This window comes from Herpailurus yagouaroundi, unplaced genomic scaffold, assembly GCF_014898765.1.
Source record: "Herpailurus yagouaroundi ecotype Mexico unplaced genomic scaffold, PumYag 197, whole genome shotgun sequence".
Classification (NCBI taxonomy): Eukaryota; Metazoa; Chordata; class Mammalia; order Carnivora; family Felidae; genus Herpailurus; species Herpailurus yagouaroundi.
The window spans coordinates 25064289-25073627 of record NW_024412428.1 but is presented as its reverse complement, the minus strand read 5'-3'; the positions used below and the strand labels follow the sequence as shown (position 1 = coordinate 25073627).

The following is a 9339-nucleotide window of genomic DNA, read 5'->3' as shown; positions in this document are numbered from 1 at the left end:
CCCAGGATAAAATGAGCTAATACTTGTAACACACAGTAGGGCTTAACGGATGACAGACATTAGTATCAACTAAGAGGTCGCTGTTAACTGTGATTAGACACTCAATGCGTGAGAGCTCTGACTGTCATCCACGGCCAGCCCAGCACCCCGCTCACGCCCCTCCACCCACCGCCTTGGAAGGTCTCTCTGGTAGTGCCACTGAGCTGCCGGTGCTGGTCACAGCGCCTCTGGATTTGAACAAGCTCCCAGTGGAAGGTGGACAAGTAGGGTTGGGTCCCACCAGACACATTGGTCCTGGGGATCCTTTCTCAGCTGCGCATCCTCACTAACCACTGTGCTTCACGGCCAGTCCGCTGATTCTTTCTGGTCCACCCCCCAGCCCTCCCTGGCTTTTTAACCTTGCCTTGGTGCTTTTTCGACTTCCGTCTTCACTCCCCAGAGAAGCCGATGACAAAAGTAAGAGGCCTCATGCATTTTACTTTACTAACTAGGGTTTTTTTAAATTATATAGGTACATTTTGCAGCGCGTATAGATCCGTATGTTTAATAGGCCCATAGTATGTATACTCTTCTGCAAATTGCCTCTGTTGCTTAATACATGATGGACATCTTTCCGTATTAGTTAATACAGCCCAGCCTTCTCCTTTTAACAGCTTTGTAGGACTTATGATATGGATGTACCATAATTTTTATCTAAATGGCCCACTAATAACATACATTTAGGGTGTTGCCAGGCCTGGGTTTTGTTTTCTTCGGCTTTATAAACAGTGCTGCCCGGAACATCCTAGCCCATAGATCTCTGTGCTCTGAGGAACCACACTGGGTCAGGGGCCACTGGCCTTGAGGGAGGGGCTGGCGTCTCTTTATGAGCATCAAGCAGCAGCAGTCGTGCTGTGTCCAGGCCTGACTTCCACCCTGATTTCCCTCATGCTTCAGGATCTGATGTGCAAACAGTGTGCAAATCTGCCAGGAAAGCCACGTTTCCATAACTACTAGGGAACACCAGCCCCTCCAACCCCTGTATACCCACCTTTGTTTCAAATAGACACACGGTGAACTTTCTCTACCTTGACTGAATAGGTTTCTTTCTACCGAATCAAGGTCGGATTCCTACTTTGTAAATTTTCTTCGCAGAGTTTAAATGTACTCAAAGCATTCATGTTCCTAGCTGCCTATTCATGTTTTTGTTTTGATTCAGAATCTTGCTGTGTAGAATCAACTCCTGCGTGAAGGAATCAGCTTCTCCTTATTTCAACCCACTCAGCTATGGACGCTTAACTCCTTAAAAAGATTATACCTAGATTATAGATATAAATATTGTCATCAAAGCGCCGTGTCTGTGACTAACAGATCAACCAGCACAGAGGACTTAGGAGGAAAAGCAACAGTACCTAAGCCATGTCTGCCTCCTGCTTCCAGTCTCTTTTCATCTAGACCATGACCTTCTTCTAGAGCTTTTTGTTTTCTTGGAGTTGTTGTTTTTTTTTTTTTAATGATTTATTTTATTTTTTATTTTTAAGTAATCTCTACACCCAACATGGGGCTTGAACTTACAACCCCAAGATCAAGAGTCACATGCTTTACTGACTACCCCAGCCAGGCACCCCTCCTGGAGTCTAAACGTACCTTTTTTCTTCCCCTCTGTATCTTTATCTAGCCATACATTTATTTATACATTTATTTAGCTGTACATATATTTGCTGGCTGTGTGTACACTCAAGTTTAATACTAGCAACTCCGTAGAGTTCCTCTTTCCTCTCCGGGACCTTCAGTCATCTTTCTTTAAACTGGATCACACATCTCTGTCATTCTGGGGAGTCCTCTTACTACTCTTTTGTTGTTGTTGTTGTTGTTGTTGTTGTTTTCTCCCTCATTTTTGAGGATTACATCCTCAAAATAGCTTGCTAAAAAAAGGTATATAGGAAGTAAGTGTTCTCCATCTGAACTGTCTGAAAATGTCTTTATTCTCCCTCCTCCCTCATTGATAATTTGGCTGGGTATAGAATTCCAGGCTGAAATAATTTTCTTCAGAAATACTGAGGCATTGAGCCATTCTGTTTAGCATCCAGTATTGCCGGAGAAGGCTGCACCTCCCTCGTGGGGGTGAAGTGTTGCGAGGGTGTGTGTGTAGTGGTTAAGGGAGTGGGCCCTGCCAGTAGACTGGCGAGTTTCCACCTTGGCTCTTTTACTGTTTGCTGACTCCGTGACTTCAGTTTCCTTGTCTGTGAAGCAGGAATGACGATCACATCTACTCATAGGGCTGTTGTTAACAATTCAATGATTTAATAGAGTAGTGCTTTGAAGAATTCCTGGTACTTAGCGTATAGTTCCTGGGACTGATACTAATATTTTTCTTTATTGGGGTGTTTTAGTTTTCTTTATCTTCAGCGTTCTGACGTTTTACTAAATGTGACCTATGCTAAGACACATTGTCTTTTCTGGTATGTAATAGTGAAATACCTGAGGTGTCCTAGTATGGGACTTTTTACATTTACTGGGCTCAACACTCAATATAGCATTTGGTTTGAAGACATCCCTTCGTCCCAGAGAAATTATTTGTTATATTTCTTTCATAATTTCCTCTCCTCCATTTTCTCCATTCTCTCTCTTTTGAGCTACTGTCAATCAGAGCTTGGTTCCTAGACTGATTCTTTAAGTGTCTAATCTTTTCAATTTTTTATTTTGTTGTATAAGAAAATTTGTTCTGCAAAATGTCCCCATTTTATTTTCCAATCCTTCAATTTATAAGGTTTTTAGTTAAAATTGTTCCATCTCCAAGAGCTCTGTTTATTTTTTGTTAATTTCATGTCATCCTTTATAGCTGTTCTGCCTTTGTGAATTTCTCTGAGGATGTTAATTAGAGGGTATTGTTTGTTGTTGTTCTTTTCTGTCTCCTGAATTATTTCTGTTTTCTGTTTGTTGTGAATTATCTCTTTCTCTTTTGTGCTGCAGGCTTTCTTTATGATTCTTGCTTATTTGTTCACATTTTTTAAATAAGGGACTTGGCTGTTTGATTAGGAGCTTTATGTGTGGGCAGGACGTGTGAACTAACAGACTTTGCTTTGTGGTGAGCAGGTGGGAACCTGGCCATGATTCTGGGGATCCTGAAATGCCAGCATGTGGAGGACCTAAATTTGGGACATCACATATTCTTACTGCCCTAATTTTTCCCAGAGTTTATTCATTTTTTTGAGAAAAATCCTCTGTAATATCATGTTGGATTTTAGAGAGATAGATAGATAGATAGATAGATCTATCACATCACAACTGCCCAGGAAGATAAATATAATTTTCTTCATATTCCACAGATAATATAATTATCTTTATGTTCCATATAATTATATTCATATTCATATCCTCAATTCCAAATTGAGCCTTAGATTAAATACAGCGCCCAGGGTCACATAGCCAATGAGAAGTGACAGAATTTATATTCAAGTCTCTCTACCTCCAAAAGCCATATGTTCCTAATAACTAAGATAAACTGTCCTAGAATGGGTACCAAGGTGGATGGTTTGGGTGGAACTTGGCTTACTTCCATCCCCCACAGAATATCTTTGTTACTAGTCTTTTTTTTTAACTTAAAAAAAATTTTTGGGGGGGGTGCCTGGGTGGCTCAGTTAATTAAGCTTCCGACTTCACCTCAGGTCATGATCTCGTGGTTTGTGGGTTCAAGCCCCGGGTCAGGTTCTGTGCTGATGGCTCAGAGCCTGGAGTCTGCTTCGGATTCTGTGTTTCCCTCTCTCTCTCTCTCTGCCCCTCCCCCATTCATGCTCGCTCGCTCTCTCAAAAATAAACATTAATTTTTTTTTTATGTTTATTTTTGAAAGAAAGAGCATGAGCGGGGGAGGGGCAGGGAGGGAGACAGAGGATCTGGAGCAGGTCTCAAATGATGTGGGTCTCAAATTCACTAATGGGGAGATCATGACTGAGCCCAAGGCGGACACTTAATCGACTGAGCCACCCAGGCACCCCTAATTTTTTTTATTAGGGAACCTCTACTGCCAACATAGAGCTCAAACTCACAACCCCAAGATGAAGAGTCTCATGCTTCACTAAGCCAGCCAGGTGCCCCTGTATAGAAGATGTGGAGACCTAGTGTTCAGAAGAAAGAAGAAACAGAAGAAGAAACAACCAGGTTCCCCGGATGTTCGTTAAGCTTGACTTTCTCGGCACAAAGAAAATCTCTTGGCCTGGGTTACCCTTTCAGGTCCTTTCCCCCTAAAGGTCATTGCGAAGGGCATTGCACACAGGTACCTTTCTGAAGCCAAGGGACACTGTTGGAACTGTCGCAGCATCCATCCTGTGTGGGGATCAATGACATAGTTCTTTGATGCCTGGGCACTGTCTCTGCTGTGACAGAAGTGGAGGCTGTTTTCTGAGTGAGAGTCAGTCTCCTATTAACTTTTTAATGGCATCCAAGATCATTGTGGGTTGGAACTATAAATTCTCAGCCAGTCTCCAATCCTGAAGTTGCCTAAAGCTGCTCTGCCTTAGAGCCCTTATTTGTGAAAAGAGAATATAAGAATCATCCCGGGTACCATTCACCGACGGCTAGTGTCAGGCCATACAAAAAAATTCTTGGGATTATTAATTATGAAGCAAAGTGACCCAGTAACTCCCTGAATAACCTTTATTGAATTTTATTAATTTGTCATTTGCTAGAAAGTCTGAATGTTGAAACGAGAGCATTCCCTACCAGACAACTTCTCCCTAACACATCGGTTTTTATAGTTGTGAGATATCATATGCGCACTGTATTATTACAGGACACACACACATTCCCCAACACACACCTCTTTAGAAATTGTTTTCTGATCGGCGGGAGGAGGGAGGCCTTTGTACTCATAGGGAAGTAAACTTCCGGTATGCGTTTAAAAAGTGGCTCAAGTACACATTTTCGAAACAGGAAGAATAACAGTAAACAAGGTAAAATGTCCATTTGAAAGAGACTTAGATCTGCATTCGGAAAACAAGGCCAGTTGTAGACAGCATCCAAGGGGGTCTTGGAGGACCCCCTACTTCCTGATACTCACACCCCTGGGTAGTCCGTTCCCTCCCACGCTGAATATGGCTGGTGTTGAGGGAATGATGGTGTGTGACTTCCGAAGCGAGGTCATGAAAGATGCTGTGCCTTCTACCTTGCTGTCTATTGGCTCTCTCCCTCTGGGGAATACCAGCTTCCTATCACCGGGCCACTCAAAACAGCCCTAGGATGAGGTCCACGGGGTGAGGAATTGAGGCCTCCTACCAGCGCACATGTGAATGAGCTTCTCGGAAGTGCCCCCCGCCCCAGCCCGGCCAGATTCAGATGATTACAGACGCGGCTTAACATTCTGACTGCTTCACGAGAAGGGTCCCAAGCTAAATCACGCCTGAACTCCTGACCTATAGAAGCTGCAAGATAAGCAGTGTTTATTATTGTTTTAAAACACAAAAATTGGGGGGGGGGGTGCTTGGGTGACTCGGTCGGTTACGCCTCCCACTCTCGATTTCGGCTCAGGTCGTGAGCTCACAGTACTCTAGATTTCGGCTCAGGTCATGATTTCACGGTTAGTGAATTTGAGACTATATCCGGCTCTCTGCTGACAGTGGGGGAGCCTGCTTGGGGTTCTCTCTCTCTCTCTCTCTCTCTCTCTCTCCCTCCCTCCCTCCACATACACACACACTCTCTCTCAAAATAAATAAACATTTAAAAAAACCCACTAAATTTGGGTGTTATTTGTAACAGCAATAAATAATACAGTGAGTCACAATAAACAAGGCTAAAAAGATTCAGATGTGTATTTGAATATAAAAGGATAGGTATTCAGATATGTATTTGAAAATAAAAGGAATTCCAGTATTTATTCAGAACGTTAAATTTTAGAACACCTGACAAAGTTCTTTTGATTATGTAGAACTGATTTCACTCATTTGTGGGTGGACGCCCCCTCCCATTCATACCTACCTATTCATTAGGCTGTAATTACACTTTTCCAGGTAGTGCTGTCGATCAGCAGCACCGGAAGGGCCCTTGCAGGTGGATAAGCTGGGAGGGAGGGGAGGAGGAACTTCCTCCTCCTCAGCAGCAAACCACAACAGAAAACAAGATCCAAGACTGTCTAAGCCAGCAGCGGGTATTAGCCCGGACGTCTTCGAGTTCACATCAGTGGGCCTAGGGTTACCAGCCCTGCATGTCCGTGCCACCTTCCAGAAGGAGACGGCCAAGCGTTGAAACAGTCACGGGCTGAGTCTCACGGAGCCTTTTGAACTACAACTTGTTTTGTAGGAACCAAACCTGCGCGCCACCTGGTGGCCTGCTAAGAAATTACACCACGCAAACATTACTGGTCCCTTTAAGTACATATAGGAGTTTAATTTAGTGAAGTCCCTTTTCTACACATATACTACGGATGCAACAGCTGGGCATTTTGATTTTCAAAAAGAATATACCTACATACTTTTTGTTTTTACCGTGTTGCATATATTTTTCATTCTTTCCTACACGTGGTGCAACTAATGGTTTATGGCTATTGGTTGTACCAATTTTAATAACATAACATCATAGCAATTCCACCATCCAGTCTAATTCTCCTGGCAAGTCTTGGAGAAATGCTTGCAAAGTTTGTTAATTTTTTCTGGAGAGCTAGAATAGCAATGATGAGCTCAGCCGCTCTTATATTTTAATTTTTGCTGGTTCCAAAAGACCCTGGGGCAAGATTTCAGTATTATCAGTTTGTTTACCCTCCCCACCATGTCATCGTTTGCCCTGCCTTTGCCTTTCTTTGAGTTAGGAAAGGGCAGGAATAGAGGAAAAATAGTCACAAAACGATACAAAAAGCTGATGGATGTGTGCATGAAGAGCTTTACAGTACTTAATATCTTTGGAAAGAATAAAGTCATAAAAAATCAAGGCTAACCACTTTGGCCGTCTTAGAATGCCCACACCACAAATTAGTAACAGAATTAGACTGAACTTAATGTACCAACAGCATCATTTCCGTTCATTCCCAAGAGAATGTTTGGTATCTTCCTGCAAAGACATATCTAGAACCAAGATTCTCTCTCTCTCTCTCTCTCTCTCTCTCTCTCTCTCTCTCTCCTCTCTCTCTCTCCTCTCTCTATTTAGCCATCAAGCATTTCAATAATGGGACGCAGCAGTATCCCTGTCCTTTGGTACCACCTGTGTTTTATTGTGCGTTTTCACTTAATGGTTTTATGAACACTTTATGTTGCTAAGCAAAGAGCCGAGTCTGGGCTCTTCTCCCTGAGGCTCTGTAAATGTCTGCTTCGTCCTGGTTCTGAAGGGAACTTCACTACACCTAAAAGGTACTCTTCATGAGTGTTTTCTCCCGACCTTGCTTTCTCTTTCCTTGGGCCGCTCCCAGGACGGTCCCAGCCGCGCAGCAGGCGCCCCCTCCAGGCGACGTTTCCTTCGGTGGACGCACCGAGAGAGGCCCCAGGCAAGACCCTTCAGCTGTTTGTGCTGCAAACCAGTTGTCAATTAGGCTTCACTTTCGCGCTCCCCAAAGGGAGCGAGCAGCCGCTTGGTCTGTCCAGTGGCTGCAACCGGCGAATCCGGAACGGCTGTTTCTCGTCTTAGTCCCTGGAAAACAGGATTGAGGGGGAGGCGGAGAGGGGTCACGCCGAGGAGTTGCTGGGGCTTATTGTTCGATTTGGGCAAGTTCGAGGGCATCCTGCTAGGCAAAGGCAGGTCGGGAGAGGCTGGGAAGATGGAGGCGCCCCCTGCCCCCCTCCCCCCGGCCCCCAGGCACCAGTTGCCCTCTGGCGAACAGCAAGCGCACCGGGCGGGCTGCGGGCCCCGGCGGCCTCGCGTTCCCGGCCTCTCGGGGCGAGGCGAGGCTGGCGCCGAGCCTTGTCCTCTCCCGGGGAGTGCTCCCCCACCCCCACCCCGGCCCCTGCTCCCGGAGCCGGCCCCCCTGTCCTCGCCGCTGTGGGCAGGGGTGGCGCGCGCGGGGGGCCCGGGGCGGGGAGGGCGGCCGCGCGCCGGGGACTCTCGGACGCCCGGGAGCGGACGGAGGCGGGGGAGGGCCGGCGGGTCGTGGGTCTGTGGCTGCCGCACTTCCGAGGGGGCGCCCAGCCGTCTCCGGCAGACAGAAATCTGTCCTCCTCTCTAGGGCTGTGGGTGTGGTTCTGAACGGTGGGTCTTTGATTTTCCCCTAGGATGGTCCGCAGGGGTCCCCATCACAAGTCCCTCCAAAAAGTCTGTGTGTCCATTGAATGTCCCCAGAAGATTTGGCGCTACACCAAAAGCAGACAGGTAAACACCTTTAAATGTCACCATAATAATGGCGATTTTCCGGACAAATATCTTGACATGTGGCCCTACGAGGGGCAAGCAGCGGTGGGCAGGCAAATGGCCCTCGAGGCCTTTGACTCTGTTTAAAAAGTGAGAGATGGGGGGGGGGGACAATCTGCTTTCCAGAAACGTGAATTTTAGGCCTCTTCCTGGCATTTCTTCTTTCCACGCAGAATTTTGCTCAATGTCAACACTCTTGTTAGACTTTAAGCTCATATTCTTTTCTGCGCTGAGTTCTTGTTTTGTCAATTATTCAGCAAATATCTACAAAGCGCCTGGTGGAAAGTATTCTAGACACTAAAACTAAAAAAAAAAAAAAAAAAAAAAAAAAAGATAAAGAAAAGAAAGAAAAACAAAAAAAAACCAAAAAACACATGGCCCTGACATGTCCCTGTTTTTGTGGAACTTCCATTCTAATGGGTGCAGGGAGAGGGATAAACAGTAGCCGGGAAATATATAACGTATCAGGAGGTAATACCGTATCCAGGAGGGTTGCTCTGTTAGGTGGTTGGTTAGGAAAGGTCTTCCTTTCTGATAGGAGAGCAGAGACCTTAAGAAAGGAGAAGAAATGTAAGCCACGTGGACATCCCCGGGAAGAAGAAAGCCAGGAGTGTGGGGGGGATATTTGAGCGAGGGGGGTTGCTGGAGATGAAATCACAGGGCAGGGGTCCACCTCACGGTGGGCCTCCGCCAGGGACCTGGGAAGCTGTGGGAGGGTGTGTTGGAGGCCTAACAGAAGGGACCGAGGTTGTCAAAGCTCACCCGCCTACGGGTGAAGGGAGAATAGACCGGGTCCAGGGCAGAGCAGTTAGCCAGCCTGTGGACAGTGGCAGATGACGGTGGCTTGGCCCTGTGTTCCCTGTGAAGATGATAAGTGGTCATTGCCCGGGTTTATTTTGAAGATCCAGGTGTTACAGGGCCTAAAGCTGATATAACTGGGGAGGCCCCACTTAAGGAAATAAACATAAAATTATGACTCCAGAGTTAGGTATGAGAGTGGCTGTTGTAAGGCGTTCTTACCTTGGGGTCCATGGACA

At 45.8% G+C, this 9339-nt stretch overlaps 1 long non-coding RNA gene across 2 annotated transcripts; it reads right to left on the bottom strand.

Moving 5' to 3' along the window:
- Window positions 1-5760: 5760 nt before the first annotated feature.
- Window positions 5761-7873, bottom strand: LOC121012688 (uncharacterized). Of its 2 annotated transcripts, XR_005782231.1 has the most exons (3): window positions 7788-7873; window positions 7340-7588; window positions 5761-6302 (listed from the first exon to the last, which is right to left on the bottom strand). It is a non-coding gene; the product is annotated as an uncharacterized LOC121012688 (long non-coding RNA). The 2 variants fall into 2 exon arrangements; XR_005782230.1 differs by lacking the exon at window positions 7788-7873 and having other exon boundaries at window positions 7340-7776.
- Between the last annotated feature and the right edge of the window lie 1466 nt (window positions 7874-9339).